Source organism: Pan paniscus, chromosome 6 (genome assembly GCF_029289425.2).
Source record: "Pan paniscus chromosome 6, NHGRI_mPanPan1-v2.0_pri, whole genome shotgun sequence".
Lineage (NCBI taxonomy): Eukaryota > Metazoa > Chordata > Mammalia > Primates > Hominidae > Pan > Pan paniscus.
In genome coordinates, this window is record NC_073255.2 from 158,060,040 (window position 1) to 158,076,779 (window position 16,740).

Sequence of the window (16,740 nt, forward strand, 5' to 3'; positions counted from 1 at the left end):
AAGATGAAGGATACTTTGAAGCCAGTATGAAAAAGTCCTGTAAAATCAATGAAGGTGTATTAATCCATTCTCACACTGCTATAAAGAACTACCTGAAACTGGGTAATCTATGAAAAAAAGAGGTTTAATTGACTGACAGTTCTGCAGGCTGTACAGGAAACACGGCTGGAAAGCCTAAACGTACTTACAATCATGGCAGAAGGAGAAGGGAAAGCAAGCACATCTTCACATGGCAACAGGAGAAAGAGTGAAGGAGGAAGTGCCACACATCAGTTCTCATGAGAACCCACTATCATGAGAACAGCAAGGGGGAAATCCACCCCCATGATACACTCCCCCCCCACCAGGTCACCAGGTCCCTCCCCCAACACTGGGTATTACAATTCAACATGAGATTTGGGTGGGGACACAGAGCCAAACCATATCAGAAGGTTTGTTAGAAAAATTAATTTAACCATGATGCCTCTCAATTTATGAAAAATAATGAGTTTGCCCATAGGTGATTTTTAAAGTCACCACAATTTTTGGAAAAGAAATGAAAGTGTTCTAGCCATATTCTTATTCTACTTTCTTATGAGGTTATATATATATATATATAATTTGTATTTATTGCCTATTTTATCATCTTAACTCTGCATCCATTTAGGAAATAGATACAAAGATTTATTTATTCATTCAACAGATATAAATACTTGCAACAAATATTTCCTGAGTGCCTACTGAGCATCAGGTACTATTATAGACACTAGGCAACAACAGTGAACAAGAACTAGGCAGCAAACAAAAAGAGACAGAAATCTCTGCTTTTGTGAAATTTACATTAGGGTTGAAGAAACAGTTAAAGAATTTTAACAAGTAAATATATAATAGGCCACATAATGATAAGTGCTCTGAAGAAAAATTAAACAAGATAAAAAGTCAGAGAATGAGAAGGGACACTATTGTAATAGTGATGAGAGAAGCCCATTTGATGAGGTGACATTTGTGCAGAGACCTGAATGAAATGAGAAGAGAAGCCTTTCAGCTATCTGGTACAGGCACATCCTAAGCAGAACAACAGTGAGTGCAAAAGCCCTGGGGTGTGCACATGCTGGTGATTTGAGAAACAGTGAGTAGAGCGGGGAGGTTGCAGTGAGCCGAGATCGCGCCACTGTACTCCAGCCTGGGTGACAGAGCGAGACTCTGTATCAAAAAAAAAAAAAAGACTAGATTTTATTGGACAGGGGTCAGAAGGACAGGGTGATTTTGAGAACAGGCATGGCATAATCCGATTTAGTTTTTAAAAAGATATGTCTGAATATTTTAAGGTGGATAAGACCAAGATTTTCTCACTTCCAGACCTGTGTGTTCCAGACATTAAACTGCCCCTAATCCCAAATATTATTTTCAGGAACTAATTTCAATTCTAACTTTAGTACAATTAGAGAGGCAATGTTTTCCTAGACTCAGGAAAACTAGAAAATAAAGAAAGAAATAATTTTTAAGAAAATACTTTTATCTACTTTTATTTTCCAGTATCAGAGAAATATATATCCTTTTTTGACCATCAAAAACTTCTCTTTCAAATAATACAGTCTCTCAAACTGAAGAAATGAAAGCAGCTCTGGATTATTCTACCACATTTAGCAAACATATAAAATCTGAAACCTGAATGTGATGACAGGATTTTATTAAATCCTAGTGAAGTCATCTAAGTTAAGTTACAAATTATTTTACAAAAGTCGCACACATACAAATCAGATTTTCCCCATCCCAGAGTCAGTGCTGAGTTTTAAAGCCTGTCTGGCCAGTCTTGGCTGTTATAGTATTGTTCCCTTAGCCTATAAATGCCAAGGTTACTTGGAGGTAAAGGCCATGTGGTTATAGCAAAATAGAGAATTAATGGAATGAGGAAAATGTTCCAAAATATTAGAGGATAGGTGCTTGGGGGAAAAAAGTAAAAGAACTGTTTGATTCATGCTTTTTGCCACCTTTTAGAATATAAACCGCAATCCAAACTCTTCGAAAAACACCGAGCATAGAAAAGGGCAACGTTTTTAGAGTTTAACAAATAGTTTGCAGATTTATAGGGAAATTCATGCCCTGGTGAGCAAAGGATACCATAAGCCTACACCCTGCAGTCTGCAATTAAGCATATTAGAGGAGGCTTCTTGGAGGAAGTGACATCTGAGATGATTTTGAAGGACCAGTACAAGACAGGCTGAGGAGAAGAATATTATTTTTGCTAGGGGGGCCTTTGAATTGAAACTTGGGGTTCTTTCTATGGCTGTTGAAATAAGAATACAACAGCACAATTATGTACAAGCTGCGTTCATTTTTTATTCTCTCCATCAGTTCTCCAGATCCTTCTGGGGTGGTGGAATGCCTGTGGCTTTCGGACTAGTGTGGCAAAACGGAAAAGTTCTAATTCACTCAAATTTGGGTGGTTATTGGTTGCATGCCTCTGTGGTTCTTTTTCATAGTTTTGGGTCCAGAACTCTGAGAGGTATATCAGTTTCAGACCTTGATCAAAATGTATTTTTAATTGGTGAGCTCATCACAAAAATTGAGAAAGATGGTAGAAAGAAAAAAAGGAAATGCTATTATTTGAACAATTCAGTTTTTGAACTTTCCTTCAACGTTATTTCCCTGGCTTACCAACAAACTGGCACTGCAGTTAGGTCCACAATAAATATTTCATTTTAATCAAAGTGTTGTTGGATCTCTTGTCTAGGTGGCAGGAAACCAAAACACTTCCTTGACGATAAGTGATATAAGTAGACCTTAAAAATACATTGAAAATATCTTGTGCAGTGATCCCATTTCTGGCATTATGAGTAAATTAGAGACCCAGAAGCAGAAAGTAATGAAATTGGAGAGGGGAAATCTGTGAAGCTTTGCCATTATATTTGAATCTGCAACTATTAACTACCATGTCCACTGGCCATTTCCTAAATATAATTGGCTCTTTCTTGGGTCATCTTATTCTTTCACTATTTCCCCTCATCCTTTCATACAAGTCATGTATGCATATAGAGTTCAGGTATCCCTAATCTGGAAATCCAAGATCTGAACTGCTACAAAATTCAAAACTTTTTGAGTACTGACATGAGGTTCAAAAGAATGCTCATTGGAGCGTTTTGGATTTCAGATTCTTGGATTAGGGCTGCTCAACTGGTAAATATTTACTGCAGATATTCTGAAATCTAAAAACATCTGAAATCCAAAACACTTCTGGTTCCAAATATTTTGGAAGAAATATACAACCTATAGGATGGATGATATGCATGAGTGTACATGCTGCTTTGGGTCTGTGCTCTCTAGAATCAAGCAGGATATCCCTCGAGTACCAGAGCTAACCTTAAGTTATTCTTTGTACCCGACACATAGCTTAATATGGTGAACAAAATGTTTGGCACATTATGTTCAAACTTAAATAACTGCAGGTCAGGCTTTGAGGGGTAAAGCAGACCAATAGTTATTTAGAAGTCAAGAGAATACACAAAGAATGAAAGGATAGAGAAAATTTCCAGAGAAAACTATCTTTTATTCATTTCCTCACTTGAATACAAAACACATACTGTAAAATAAATAATAAATATTCACACCCGATGACAAAGAGAAGACTTATATCAAAATTTTAAGACAGACAAAATAGATATGATTTTTATGTTTTCTGTTGAGGAGAAGCAGAGTACTTCCCCACTGACTTTCTGACAATTTGTCATCAGGATCAACCATGTATTTTCTGGGAACTTGATCAAGTAAAATCATTCTGGGACACCAAAGTGCTTTCAAAACCTAGATCAGGTTTCCTTTTGGATCGGGGATCTGACCAAGAGCATATAGAACTCTTAAGATGGATTAACTTTTACTCTGTTCTTCTGATCTGTTTCGTTTATCATGTAATAAGTTGACAAAGGGACTGAAATACGCAGAGACATGGAATTTTGGGGTTACCCAGAAAAACCTCCGCTGACTCAGTCAAATTTGTGGTTTATATTTTAGCCATTGCTATGGTTAATTTCTATTTGTTTTTACAATGCATATGAACAAATGTTTGATGAAAAAATTAAAAGAGAAGAAACCAAAAGTGAAATGTGAGCGCTGTTAGACTGGCCAACATTTATTAAAGATACCAAGCTAAATGATGGAAAATTTGAACAATCTGGGTTACTTTAGTTGAAAAAATAAACCATTTATAGTACCCTAATACCTTTTAGGCTTGTTTGGTAGATATAAAAGTTTTGCTTTCTTTTGTGTCAAAGTTCCTATTGGGTCGCTTCAACTAATAAAATCAAAATCACATTAATTCAATTTCTTCTTTAATTGCTTCTTCTCATGGATCATCTGAAAATTTCAGCAATGGCATGGTATGCTCCAAGATTCTAAAGAGTGGGCCAGAAGCAAATGAAGGGCAGAGGAAAAGTAGGAAAATAGAGAGAAGTTGCCATTTCTGAGCAACTACTATGTGTTAGTAGGTGCAGAGCCTTTCAATAACCCCACTATGTAAGTGTTGTTAACTCTACAGAGGAGGAACTTGAAATTTTAAAAGGCTAGTAACTTGCCCAGGGTTAGTTGTAGTTAAGATTTAATCCTATTTCTGATTTATGTCAAATTTCTACTACTTTATATCTCCTATAAAACTCAGGTGTAAGATTAAGACATGCCTAATAGAAAATCTCAGAAATAAATCAGAAGTATTTTCTTATATGTATATAATGAAGTAAGAGTTAGAAATTAATATCTGTGGACTTCATTTATCTGTACAGTCATGGCCTCTATTAACATGGATGAGCAAGCTCTCTCTCTCTCTCTCTCTCTATATATATATATATATATATTTTTTTTTTTTTTGAGACAGAATCTTGCTCTGTTGCCCAGGCTATAGTGCAGTGGTCTATCTCGGCTTACTGCAACCTCTGCCTCCCGGGTTCAAGCAATTCTCCTGCCTCAGCCTCCCAAGTAGCTGGGACTACAGGTGCCTGCCACCATGCCCAGCTAATTTTTGTATTTATTTTAGTAGAGACAGGGTTTCACCATGTTGGCCAGGCTGGTCTTGAACTCCTGACCTCAGGTGATCCACCTGCCTTGGCCTCCCAAAGTGCTGGGATTACTAGCACAAGCCACTGTACCCGGCCTATAATATATTTTGAAATGATAGCAGTAGAAACTGTTCATGGCACTACCTGGATAATGCTGATTAAATATAATTTAATTAAAATGGACTGAAGTATAGATTTATTTTACCATTTTTTTCAGGTGATTGAAGCAGAGCATATATGATCTCCACATATCAAGACTAACTGATGATTATTTCATTTACCAGCTGTATGGTTTGGGGTTTTGGTTTTTCTGTTAAATCTGTCAAGCTTTAAAGCTCAGTATGTGTCATTGCTTATTTAAAAATGTAATATGATGTGAAGGATAGAAATGAATTCAAATGTGTGTATTGGGACTTTCTAATGTCTCGTAAAATAAGTTTTTAATTTTTATAAATTCATTAGAACTAATATGATCTGTTTTTAAAAACATCCCTTTCTCTCATTAGTTGTTTGTTTTTTGTTTTTCTGTTTTGAGACATGGGCTCACTCCATTGCCCAGGATGGAGTGCAGTGGTGCTTTCACCATTCACTGCAGCCTCGGCCTTCAGGGCTCCGGTGATCCTCTTGCCTCAGCCTCCTGAGAAGCTGGGACTACAGGCTTGTTCCACCATGCCAGGCTAAATTTTCTGTTTTAAAAATATGGAACGCTTCGTGAATTTGTTGTATGTCATCCTTACACAGGGGCCATGTTAATCTTCTCTGTATCATTCCAATTTTAGTATATGTGTTGGTGAAGTGAGCACCATTAATTTTTAATATTATGATTTTCTTGCTTAGTATACTACAGTGTATAAAGTACCATACTAAAGTCTCCTGTTTTATTTGTCCATGAATTCTTTCAAAATAGGAGATACAAATAGAAACATGTAAGACCCCAGACTTTTAATAGACATGATGAAATATCTACACAGGTATCTGTAATACTAACCCAGGAAATCTTTGTGTAGAGTTAACAGCTTGATTTTGAAGAAACATAAGATAATTTTAAAATATTTTTGCTTTATTCTTTCCATAGTTTAATTACTATCATTTTAAATCACCTTTCATTATATGAAAACACATATTGAAACAAAGAACTGCTCATTTTCTAGTGTTTACAGATACATCACATAATGTTGATAACTCCAGCAAAAATTTAATTTTAGAAATCTGATCATTTTAAGTCAAAGGAGAAGTACATCTAACACAGTTATGCTAGGTTGAGAATATGAAGTACTGCTTTAAATGTTTGCTCTGGAACCAAATGTAGAAAAGTTTAGATGAGTCATGGACCAATCATTACTAAATTCACCTCAAGGATATTTTAACTCTTCTCTACTTGGTAATAACCACTAAGGGAATAGGGAAATTTACACACATATCTAAGAAATATGAAGGACTTCCAGACCGTTATGCATTTTGAAGAAAACATTTACCTTCAGTGTAAAAACATTCAATAGTTAATTTTTCTTTCAAAAACACAACTTGCTGCTTATTACCGGTATCTTGACTTCTAACAAAACCTCCAGCTTGGTTGGTGTTTGGTGTGAATGTGTGTTCCTATGAGTGTGCTGTAAATTGGCCTTGGAGAAATAGGGGTTTTCTTGAATCCAGGAAGCCTTGCTGTGTTGTTTGGCTGTTAGTTGGTGCCTTGACTATAACACATAAAGGGACTATGTGGCTTAGGTTGCCGCTTTCCTAGAAGGCGGCGGGGAGATGGTGTTTAGTGGGTCTGCTGCTTGAGTAGGCCAAAGAAAACCTTGTTGTAAGTAGCGCCTCAGGGTGGAATACATTCTTTGCCAAGCATGTCATTCAGTTTTCAGAAATAATTTAGCTGCTTTGGGATGTGGAGAGCAGGAAGGAATTTTGCTATTGGCTGCTGGAATAGTCCTGGTGAATAAAATGGTGGGGAGAAGATTGCTGAGAACAATCTGCTGCTGGGAGCTGGGGGGAATTGAAACTTCAGTCTGCTCAGTTGGCACTAGCTGTATGCAGTCTGTTGTGGGCCCTATGAGAAAGCTACCTGCAGGCTGCTACTCAGTAAGCAAACAGCCTCCATTGTACCTTCTGACTGCTTGCAACTGTCAGGCAAATGCTTAATCAGCAGCTTTTGAAAAAGAGCATGATTAATAAACCCATAAAACTCTCTTCTCTGATTAAAGCAGCAACTGTGTGGCAAAATCTATTAGAGCTTAGTTAGAGACCATTATAGTAGAGAAAATAAATTATTAAAGGGCAGATTTGTAGGCACTCTAGGAAAACAGATTTGGCTGGACTTAGTCCTGTCTCCCAGCTGTGAGAATTAAATAGGAGTCTGGGGACATGTAAAATTTAGTGCAGGACATACTTATAAGACAGCAGGGAAAATGCTATGACTGAAAGGCAGCAGCTCTCTTATAAATGCACATTGATTTTCAAAGGCTGAAGAGTGTTTCTTCAGTTCCCCGTGCTACCGTACGCTGACAGAGAATAGATGAGACCGAATTTTAGATCACACTAAAGTTTCTTTTTTTTTTCAGCTTTATTTTTAAACCTTTTCCCACAAGTCTAGCTCATTAGAGCAAGAGAACTTTAATGAAATAATGGGCACAAAGTCAATCTGGAAAGTTAAAAAACACCATTTGGTTGCCATTACTGGACTGAACTCAACTTTTGTTTTGTGTACGTTTATTAAAGTTAAGGATATCAAATATAAATGTTGATCAATGTTTGCTTCTCCAGAATTGCACACTAAAATAATGTACTTTCATAAAGTAGCTAATCCACAAGTTTCCAGTTCGTAGAGCTTTGTTTTTACTTTAATTATTCCTTAAAAATAATCTTTTTTTTTTTTTTTCTAGAGAGGACCCAATAAGTCCTGGTACTATTAAGAGAGCATTCTTAAAGCAGGTTTTAAAAGTAATAGCAAATTAGTGCATTGACTCTCACTTTAAAATGTATTACTTTATGCTCATTTACTTACTGCTTTACTCTATAAATATTTGTTGATCATGAGCAATACATGAGATCACATGAAAGTACTGCCAGGGATAAAAAAATAACAACAGTACCACTAATACCTTTACTATGACTGCTGCTATGGATAACACCAAATTACTTACAAAGGGCCAACTATACATCAAGCACTGTTCTCAGCACTTTACAGAAACTCATTTATCCCCCACAAAAGCCTTTAGAAGTAAGTCCTATGATTATCCTTCTTTTCATACTTGAGGAAACTAAGGCACAGGGAGGTTAAGTAATGCCCCATGTTAAACAGCTAGTAATGGGCAAAGCTAGGATTTGATTTAGGCAGAATAATTGCTACAGTCGAGTGTGTGTATATGGGTGTGTTTGTGTGTGTGTGTGCATGCGCATGTATGTGCTTAATAGAGGTAACAGTAGAAGAATTCTTAGAAAAATGCTGAGGGCAGAGACTGTAGAATTCTAGCTATTGAGAGAGCCGTGGAACTGACTTGAACCATGAACTTTGAGTAGAAGCTGGATGTGCAGAGATGGAAGCTGAGCCTGGCAGCACAAGAGTAGCAAAGCAAGCTGTCCAAATTGCCTCATCTGTGGAGTATACAAAATTGATTATGGACGGTAAGGCCAAGCTAGTAGATGAAACCAAATTGTAAACCGAAGAATCAGACTAGTAAGTGTGGCTTTTGTTTAATGCCAATGGTAAATCGTTGATTTTTAAAAATATTGGGGAGATATGTTCAGAAATGTGTTTCAAAGTTTAAGTCTAATAACAGTGTGTGGTTAGATTGCAATAGAGAAAGACTGATGTGTTTAGAACAAGATTACAATAAAAAGTCAGAAAATAGTGTTGGGGGTAGCAGTTATTACGCAAAAGACAAGGTGGTATCAGCAGAGTTTATTGTTTAGGAAAAAAATCACTCAGTACCTTATACCTTGGCATTTATAAACCAGACAATCTCAAAAAATGTTATTGAACCAAACTGACAAAATAAGAAGGCTTTTTTATTCAAATATAAGCTTCTGAGTGTCATGAGCACACATCTTTTTTGATGCCTTTTTATAGCTTCTTAGATAAAAGCTCATTTTTATGGTTACATTCGGTATGGTTTCTTGTGCACATGCTATGCTTCTGTGTGAAAGATGAGTAAATCAGATCCATTTTCATTGCAGTTTTCCTCAGATGGCAAGTGTGAGTGGAGCAAGCACACTTTTGCCTGATTGGAAGCACCTGCAGTTTATTTGCCATGGGGTTGTTCCCTGTGTTTTTGCCCGGACTCATACTTTACAGAGTGCTGCCCAATCCTGCTTATTTTCCTCTCACTGCAACTTTCATATCAGCTGCCATTGGGGTTGTCTTCTTACTACTCTCTGAAATTCACTACGCCAGAGCCTTCTCTGCAGCTCATGTGAAATGCAGCCAACTCAAAGCCGTTCATGTAGCTGTAGATTCAGGTGGTTACAAGATACCACGTGCTGGCATAATGATTTCACAGATATGGCATGACTTATCAAAGCATGTGATTCTATTTTAAGTTTCATTCCTATTGGTAAGTGAATACACTGTCTCTATCAGTTATTTCTGAGCCTGTTACATGGACCTTCAAATCTGGGAAGATTCCCTCTGAAGCAGATGTGATAATAGTAGTGATTTTGACTTCTGCTTTTTTCCCCTGCCCACCAACGAGTGGTATTTTAGGTCATTAGAAACAATGATGATGCCTTTGGCAAATTAGATTCGATGCCAGGGAATAACTCTACAGTCTATGAGTGCCCAAAACTATTGAAATTCACAGAAATGGCAGCGGAATGATTGCTTTGAAATAGGAATTACAAGTACTCTTTAGCATTTGTAATCGGGGAGCTAAGAAGAACATAACAAGGGGTCTTAGATCATCAGTAGAAGCACAGCATTACCAAGGGTGATTCTCTATGATTTATAGGCTGAAGTAGTGAATGGACAGTAGGGACAGTCCACACATGGGGTATAATAATGAGTAAGAGTGTGAACACCTTGGAGAATTAGATTCAACTCACTGGCTTTCCCAACCATAATAATTTAGTCAACAATGTTGAAAATATTTTCATTGGGTATATGGTCTTTCTGTGTGCTATAGGAAAATACAAATATAGGGCTGAGCACAGTGGCTCACACCTGTAATCCCAGCACGTTGGGAGGCAGAGGTGGGCAGATCACGAGGTCAAGAGATCTAGACCATCCTGGCCAGCATGGTGAAACCTGTCTCTAGTAAGAATACAAAAATTAGCTGGGGGTGGTGGTGCACACCTGTAGTCCCAGCTACTCAGAAGACTGAGGTGAGGGAATCGCTTGAATCTGGGAGCTAGAGGTTGCAGTGATCCGAGATCATGCCACTGCACTCCAGCATGGCAACAGAGTGAGACTACATCAAAAAAAAAAGAAAGAAAGAAAAGAAAAATACAAATATAGAAAAAAGTTTCTATTTTCTAAGGCAGTGTCAGCCAGTGGAAAGATAATGTGAACCACATACGTAATTTTAAATTTTCCTGTAGCCACATTTTTAAAAAAAGTAAAGAGGTGAAGTTAATTTAAATAACATGTTATTGGACCAAATATATCCAAAATATTATGTTTCAATATATAATCAATATAAAAATTACTAGTGAGAGAGTTCACATTCTTTTTTTATATTGTCTTCTGAATCTGGTGTGTATTTTATACTTACAGTGCATCTCATCTGAGACTAGCTGTGTTTCAAGTGCTCAGTAGGTTATATGTGGCTCATTACTACCATATTGGGCAGCACAATTCTGGGTATTTAAAAAGCCAGCTGGTATAAAAGGTTTTATATGATGATAAACATGCATACATGTAAGATGTTCATAACATTATCATATTCATCATTTAATGAATCAATTAGGGCAATGTTTCCAAGAGTGTGGCCTGAGAAACATCACTTTTCCTATAAGGTATTATGTAAAAAGTGGTGTGCAAGGATATAAAATCAGAAAATTCTGGGTTAAAGAAATTTTCTCCAGCCTCTCTGCTGGTGAAAACCTCAGGTGTGTCAATGCATACTGTGGATTTCCAAGAGAATGGGTATACATTTCCTATTCTTAATTGGTCGTGAAATTGTTTTTTCACAGAGCATCTCTTGGGCCTAGTGTTACAAGGAATATACTGTGGAAAATGCTGATTTAAGCCTCAAATAAGTGATGTAGGAATTTGGAAATTGGAAAAAGGCAAAATGGAGGGGTTCTGGGAGCCTTTTTGGAAATGTGGGTGTACCTTCAGTTAATTCTTCTCAAGTGTGTACAGCAGAACTTATTACAATATTTGGCTTACTGTGCACTTGGCTGTCTCCCCACAAATTTTAAAGTTTTTTAAAAAAGAAAGAGTCTTACTTACATTTTTATCCCACATTGGACCAGGCACAATTATCAGCAAATATTTGTTGAATTGAATGAAACAGAAAGTTCGATACAGACCAGTGCAAAGTGGGGAACCTAAAGAGAAACAAACTTCTCTAGCCCAAGAAGAGAAACAAATCACACCAAGAAGTTAAGATCAATGAGGAAATGACAATGAGAGCAATAGTGTCATTGTAGCAGCAAAGGGTCTCTCAGACATTCAACCTGAGAGTCATTCACAGGAGAATATCCACATTAAAGGCAAATCAAAAGAGGATAGAGCAGTGAAGAGAAGGTTAGATAGGGCAAGGCAGAGAATCACGTGTTGAAAGCTAATAAAAACCTCCCTTCACTGTAACATGTGTGGGTGTTTCTGCCTTTAATAGAGCAATCTCTAGGTTTTTCAGAAAATCGGATCTGAGATACAAGGTAGGAGGAGGTGCACATCAGATGGGAAGGTCAAGAACCAGAGCTTAGGGAACAAACTCTAGAAAATGTACTTTTCTATCGAGACACCCCAAGAAAGACAAAGTTATAGAAATAAATTATTATCAAGACCAGCCTGGTCAACATGGTAACACCCCGCTCTACCAAAAATACAAAAACTAGCCTGGCTTGGTGGCACACACCTATAATTGCAGCTACTTACGAGGCTGAGGTAGGAGAATTGCTTGGACCTAGGAGGTGGATGTAGCAGTGAGCCGAGATCACGCCACTGCACTCCAGCCTGGGCAAAAGGGTGTGTGAGATGTCATCAAGAAAGAAAGAGAAAGAGAGAAAGAGGGAGAGAGAGGGAGAGTGAGAGACAGAGAGAGAGAAGGAAAGAAAGAGAGAGAGAGGAAAGGAAGGAAGAAAGGAAGGAAGGAAGGAGAAAATTTAGAGAGGAATGCCCAGAAAATTGACTTCTTTGCAGCTTTTTGTTGCTTTTCTCACACCTAGGTAGGGAGCAATTAGCTCATACCTCTACCTGGTAAGCCCTCTAGGAATCTAATTTCTGAATGCAGTTATAAATACAGCCCTTCACAGAGGAAGACAGAAAGCAGAAGGTAAAGCAATCTCAGTTTCATCTTCTGTCCTCCTCTCCTCTACACCTAATATGCTGTTTATATTTTTTCTTATCTGACAAATCCTCCTTTTAGAAGTAGACTTCCCCCTTAGCCTGAACACAAAAGAAGAGAAAGATTTCCTCCATTTCCTCCATATTCCACCACTGATGGCAATTTTTTAATGTTAGATAAAAGAGAAATATGGAACAAAATTGAGTATGCTAATGAAAGTGGGGTATAGCATAGCAAAATTAATCCTGCAGCCATAATTGTAGTGAGAGACCATTCCCAGAACTTCTGGATACATTTCAGAGAATAATTTTTCCTATTCTAGACTTAGACATCAAAAAGAAAAGGCAATTTTCTTAATTCTACTCTCAGAAAGCATCTCCAGAACATTACCTCTGACCTGGCTTCCAAACACCAGACATACTCTTTCAGCTTGTCCTTCCAAAGTTTTGGCCACCCAAAGAATGCACCAGGCTGAAGATCAAAGAACTCTGCTGGTTTACACTTGGCTGCTGGGACAGCTCTGTGTTGTGCCTCTACTGGAATTAGTGCTGTCTTCATCAGAGGAGTCAGCCACAGGAATACGGCAACCAGTCATTGGAGACAGGAGGAAGTGGAGAGGATAGCCTCAGTGCAGTGTAAAAGCTATGCTCCCTGCTTCCCAATAGGAGGCAATGGTTGCCATAAGAGGGTTTAAGCCTGGGAGAGCCGTGGGCATCTTTTGGAGGTAGTCTTCTATCTAGAAATTGTGATCACCATTAGGTCATGATCACAACAAGACAGTTGTTTCAAGAAAAAAATTACTTTTCTATAGATTTTTTCTACAGTTGGGCTCCAGAATTTTAAAAACACATTCTGACTTATTATCTCAGTTGACCCTCCCAGTAAATGAAGCAAGATTGGGAGTCACTAGACTGATGGAAACTTGAGGACAGAGAGTATCCTGTTTCTCTTGTACCTGCCATCCCTAACACAGCACCTTGCAGTAGTGAGCAGTCTGTAAGTATTTGTTGAGTAAATTAATAGATACCCATTTTGCAAGTGGTGAGCCTGATTGGGAAATAATTAACAATCATGCCAAAAATAGGAAAGATGTTAAGTAGCTGAGTCAATGCTATAACCCAGGTCTTCTGATTCATTTTCCAAAGAGCCTCTAGGAAGGCTTATAGACCCAGTGAGTTTTCAAAACATGTGGTGGTTCACCGAGTGCCTTTTTTTCTAGAATTATTCCCTCCTTCTGGCTTAGGCTCTTACTAATTTCTGAAGCCAATTGTTCCTATTTTAAGACCCACTGACTCGCAGCCCATGATAAATAAATATGACACACCTGTCTCACCACCAGAGGACATGATACATCCTTTCCAAATCTTTTCCACTCTCCTCACGCTTTCATCCCTATGCCCTAAGTCTCAACAGATTGTTAAGAAGATCAAAGTCAGCTGGTTTAAACCTACATCTCCAAATCCTTCTATACCTTCACAGATCCCTTCTCTAAGACGGAGCTGTCTATTCTCTCAGAGGCTAATCCCTCCACTTTCCTCAGACCTATTACCTCCTTTCTCCTGGGAGCCTGGGTCCACCAATTAATTATTCTTCGAACTTATCCCTTCTACTGCCTCCTTCTTTTCTGTCAGCAAACATACAAATCACCCCCATGTTAAAAAATAATCTTTATCTTTGTGACTCCTGGTCATGTCTTACCATCTTTCCCTTTCCTTCTCTGTCAACAGATAGACCCGTCAGCATGGCTTCCACTCTGACAACAGACCATTCTATACCATCTCAAAGGCCACAGTGGCTCCCTAACTGCCCCTGTGGGCCTTTTCCTTAGTTAGGACACCAATTGCTCTCAGTGTAGTTGAGCAGCAAGGCCATCACCCTCTGTCTCCCTCCTGTGCTGCTTCTGTCTTCATGGTGCTGAGGAAACTCTGAATTTTCTGTCTGAGGGAAACAGGGCCACTGAAATTGTTAACAAGTGTATAATAACAGGAGGAATTCTGACTAAGTGTCATGGAGGGAAAAGGTAACTGTATTAAATGAGTAGATTATGAGGCTGTGTTTTGTTTTGGTATTCAAGAGCAGAGGAAAAGAAGAAGAATAAAGAAAGAAAAAGGATGGGAAGCTGCTTGTCAGTTGCATGTCACATGGCAGGGTTGGCTCTAGGTCTTGGGGCTGTCCACGCAAAGGGCCAAGAGGCAAGACACCCACTTCTCCACTATAGTGCCTGCATTTGCACCTGCACTCAGTGAGGGTTCCCAACCCTCGCTTTCAGGGAGGTGAGGAGGAGGAGCTCAGAAAGGAGAGATCCACCCGAGTCAGTATTTCGTCAAACACCCCACATTCCAGAACCCTTGCAAGAGAACTACCTACTCTAAAAACCTCTTTCACCTATTTAATGATGCCTCCATTCTAAACTATTTGTTCCAAAATTGGAGAGGGGGCCACTGGTTTGATTACGGGTTAGGTTAAAAAAAAAATTATATCCTTTCTTTTCTTGCTGGGGTGGCCAGAAGACACTGAGCAGATTGGAAGTCTAAAAGTCCATAACAGTTTTACAAAGTAGAAGCCCCTGAATGAGAAAAAGGATCAGAAAAGGGATAGGGATACTGAAGGAAAACATCTCTAAATAAAAAATATTGGAAAGGCCCAGCCTCACTTATTGTCATCATAGAAAAGGCAGAGGAAATTGTATACAAGTATATTTCAAGTCTACCAGTCCACACATACCTACAGGCAGCCATATGTCAGACTTTGTTCCTATGGGTGAAAATTAGGTGCCCTACCTGCCCAAATCTGAATTGATCCTCCAGAATGATGGGCAGAGCAAATCACAGAACCTGAACAGTGTCCACATTGTATTCCTTGTCCCTTCACAGAGGACTGGTCAGTAGCCCCAATGATCCAAAAAGGAGAGGCACATTATCTCATTTCCCCTGGACACAATACTAGTTAAGAGTGGAAAGAATTATAAACAGAACATTACAGCTTCATTAAGCCCATGATGCAGGTCAAGTTTCCTGGCAGCCAATTCTGCCCCAGGCTAGTGCTAGACATGTAGTCATTTACAGGCAGAAATAATAGAGGATTATATAGTCCTCTCTGTGCAACATGTGTTGAAGCTTTATATAGCTATTAATGTTCCTTTCCTGCAGAAAACGGTCAGATAAATATAACCAAAAGAGGGTCATTGCCTAATCCTGATGATTCAAATGGGTGCTGTAGGCCACCTCCATAAAGTAATTGGTTTTCTTTTCTGGGATGCAGTTCCTTTTCATTATTAAGTAAAGAAAAGACTTATCTCTCTGGAAAGCAAGGTTTATTTTGCTGATGAGGATTTCAGATGAATTTTAAATACTAAGAAAACTAAATTGTTAAGCCTGTTGATAGGTATAGTAATTATAATTTTTATTGATTTTGAAGAATTTTTCTTAAATTTGTATATGTCATCAAACATGAAAAGTCTTTCCATGTTTTATGAGTGCATTAGAAATACTGTCCTTTATTAATCAGAACTGGAAAAATTATATCTTTTTTACAATGTGGGATTTTATACATCCCACTCATCTGTCAATGAAGCAACACTTACTTCCATTTTTAGTAAGTTAATTATTTCATCCCTCTTATATTTTTCACCCTATAAGTAATTCTGAGTCTTTTATCCACTTTTCACACTGTTGAAAGATTTCACAGTCACTCCTCAGTTGATATTTAGGAAACTCCATTTTATGTACTTTTGGTATTATCTTTTCTTTGCCCTTTCAGAGGTTTCTAGTGTTGTTTTTGTTGTTTTTACTTATTTTCTATTCCTGAAAACTGAGCTTCAATTAAGACAGATAATTTGTTCTTTTAGGAGTCCTGAAATGAAGAATATAATTACATATTATTTTAAATAAATAAATAAATACAATGTATGCCATTCATTTTGCTGAATTTTCTTGAAACTCTCAGCAGCACTCAGCTCTAGGATTACAAGGTTTGAGCTAACATTTTTCTCCCTTTGAAAATTTTGCAAGTACAAGACACTGTAAGAACCTGTTCAGTCCAAATGTAATTAATGTAATTTAAATGCTCAGAAATTAAAAGGCTCTTTAAAACATGGATTGGAAGCAAGTAGAAAGCTGAAGGTTACCCAGCCAATTCATTTATTACCCTAAACAGGATGATAAAAGCTGATTTAGTTCCAAACATAGGTCCTAATGTCCATGAGAAAGGAAGTTCATTCCATGGACAGGGAAGCCTCCACTAGACAGCTGCTTTTTCAGGATTTTTGT

General features: G+C 37.9%; 1 protein-coding gene and 1 non-coding gene across 2 annotated transcripts in view; one reads left to right on the top strand and one right to left on the bottom strand.

Moving 5' to 3' along the window:
- CPED1 (cadherin like and PC-esterase domain containing 1) overlaps positions 1-16,740 on the top strand; it is a 312,803-nt gene that overhangs the window by 201,491 nt on the left and 94,572 nt on the right. The gene's annotated exons all lie outside the window — the stretch shown is intronic.
- Positions 5,718-5,827, bottom strand: LOC112440657 (U6 spliceosomal RNA). The gene has a single exon (XR_003028666.1). It is a non-coding gene; the product is annotated as a U6 spliceosomal RNA (small nuclear RNA).